Here is a 2,888-nt window from a genome sequence, read left to right on the forward strand (position 1 = left end):
CACCAAGTCCACCACCTGCAAAATATGTGGTTGGCCTGGTTATAGATCTGCCATGCAGGAAAATAAATAAATTAAGGAAAAGAAAAATCTATCGGAACTTACTCAGTCAACAGCTCCTTAGGCCTATCTCATTCTCATTGTAGAGAAAGATCCAAGCACAGAAAACACAAGCAGCCACCAGACCCCGTCACCCCGACATTTTATGGAATAGGCCTACAAACTCTCTCTCTCTCTCTAGTCTCCCCACGTTCTCTCCCCCACCCACATACACACAAAACTATATTTTTTTATAAATCTGGGTAGTATAGCCATAGGGTTCTGCTCAAAGACTAATCGCGAAAAGAATAGTTATGAGCGGCGTCATACAGAAGAAGAACATAGGCCACGTGGTTCCCAAACTTTTTAGCTCGTGCAGTCGTGACCCAAAAGAGAAATTGTTTGCCCGCCCCGGAACCAAACCAAGAGTGAAAACAGCAGATCTACAAGCTCACAACATGGTTGCTTCCTGCAGCATTGTGAGCCAGGGTTGTCAACATTGGACTGTCAGAATCCAGGAGATTTATTTTTTGAGGGGTGCGCTGAACTCCCCAACCGGGGTCTGTGGGTCCCCAAAACGTCTTAATAGATATATTTTCCTGTGTTCTGGTGAATTTTGTGCATGTTTGATACTTTTATCAGGCTTGCTTTACTAGCATGGGTACAATTTAAGCCTTAAAATGCAAAATGTAGGTGTACAGATGTGATGACTGAAGCAAAATAAGACATCTTTAATAATGACGTCTCATCTTTAAGTCATTACTTAAGTGAATATCTGTATGATCTTGCATGCATTGCCTCCACCCCTAAAGCGGGGGGTCTGGGGGTCCTCCCCCAGAAAACCTTTAACATAGTAGATGTAATTCCCTGTGTTCTGGTGAATTTGGGGAGTTTAATACCAAATCCAGGAGAAATCCAGGAGATTTGCCAATCCAGGAGACTCCTGGGAAATCCCGGAGCATTGACAAGCCTGTGAATGTGAGCTGAGCTTGTAGATCGGCTATTTTCATTACATTTAATTTATAGAATTTTTTCGATTTTTCTTTTCTATTATTATTATTATTTCATTATTTATAAATGTTTTTTTTTATTCGTGTTTCTTTCTTCTTCCTTTTTTTTTTTTTTTTTAATACTCGTGACCTATAAAAAAAAATGGGTCCACGACCCACAAATGGCTCCCGACCCAGTGTTTGGGAACCAGTAGCCTACACTACACTACATCAAGCACAAGACAGAAAGCTGTAGCCTACGGGCGAGGGGGCGTGGTGGAATGAGAGGAGATTTAGCGTCGCCTTAATTGCGTGCGTCTTTTCCGTCAGCATCCTGACCTGACGCACCTGCCCCGGCGGTCCTCTTCTGAATGAACGGAACGAGGAGGGGAACCGTGTGCTTATTTTATTTATTATACTCACGCAGCCAAAACGCTCGACACAAATGGATTATTGAGCAGAAGGGAGCTTGTTGTTCGGACGGAGCACCAGACCTTCCAGACCTGGACCAGACCTTCGTGTTTACGAAGAAGTTGTTTCACAGCCAGGACGGTTGGGACGACGCGACGCGCCCGGCACTCACCAAGTGATTATAGCCAAGAAGTGTGTCTCCGTTAACCCGGTAAGCTCTGTGTGTCTGCCATTGGTATTTATTAAAGACCACCAGACATAACAAACCCAAAATAGATTTAAATGTAGCTATTTTTTGTTCTTACTCGTCGCCTCACAGACAGTACTAACTGTACCAATTATTGTGTCTATATTGGTTTTAGCTCTGGTCCATAGCGTTAGATCCTAACGCTTCTATAACGCCGTTATGACTTCTCCCTGGGCTTAACGCTATGTCACCGATGAGCCCTGCGCCCCTTGGAAAGGCTGCGCACCCTCTCGTCTGTAATCAAAACAAAAACTACTGTTTCGCTACATACCCAAACAAAGACGGCTTTAGGGAGTCGAAATCCTACTTTCCATAGTGGGAACACTCTGACCCCCCCCCCACCTCACGTCTAAAATACACCTTTTAACCAGAAAAGAAAATATTTCACTGGAAGGCAAAATCTGGTCAATGGACCTTTCTATTGACAAGATCTGTAGAGGGCGCTGTGGAGTAGCTAAAACTTCCGGTGAAATATTTTCTTTTCTGGCCAAAAAGTGTATTTTAGACATGAGATGGGAGGCTCAGAGTGTTCCCACTAGGGAAAGTAGGCTTTTAACATCTTAGAACCGTCTTTGTTTTGGTGAGTAGCGAAAGTGTATTTTTCATTTTTACTACAGACGAGAGGCTGAGCAGCCTGGTCTTCCGCGGGTGTGAGAGCAAGGGCTCATCAGTGACATAGCGTTAAGGAGAGCTCCTTCCAACGCTATGGACCAGAGCTAGGTCGGTTTATGTGATAATAATATTGTCTAATAATGGTTGGTTTGTGAGCATAACTGTTCTGTATAGCGTATGAGTATGACCCTAAATACAGTATGTGGGTTTATCATTCCTCACCTAAGGCGTGCGTTTTGTGCTCCTTTAGGGCTATATGAAATATCCTATCCTCTACAGCCTGCAATATACACCATTCTCAATGTAGAGTTCGGGACCCCCTGGGCCAGGGGCCCTTGAGGTATTCATCTGACTTTGTGTCAGTATCTTTGAGAGTGTACCAATGTATTTCTACGCTCTTATTGTTAAACAAACACTTTTTACAGCGTGCATTGGGGTCCCATAGATGAAAATGTGGGCTGTGGCCTATAGGCTATGCATGTTAGGGGTCCTTGAAATTAAAAGTGTTGAGTACCACTGCCCTACACTACACTACAAGTATGAATGCCCCACAGCATTTTAGAATAATCAGGGGAATCCATTGAAAACTGATC

This window comes from Nannobrachium achirus (assembly GCF_963921795.1).
Source record: "Nannobrachium achirus genome assembly, chromosome: 3".
Classification (NCBI taxonomy): domain Eukaryota; kingdom Metazoa; phylum Chordata; class Actinopteri; order Myctophiformes; family Myctophidae; genus Nannobrachium; species Nannobrachium achirus.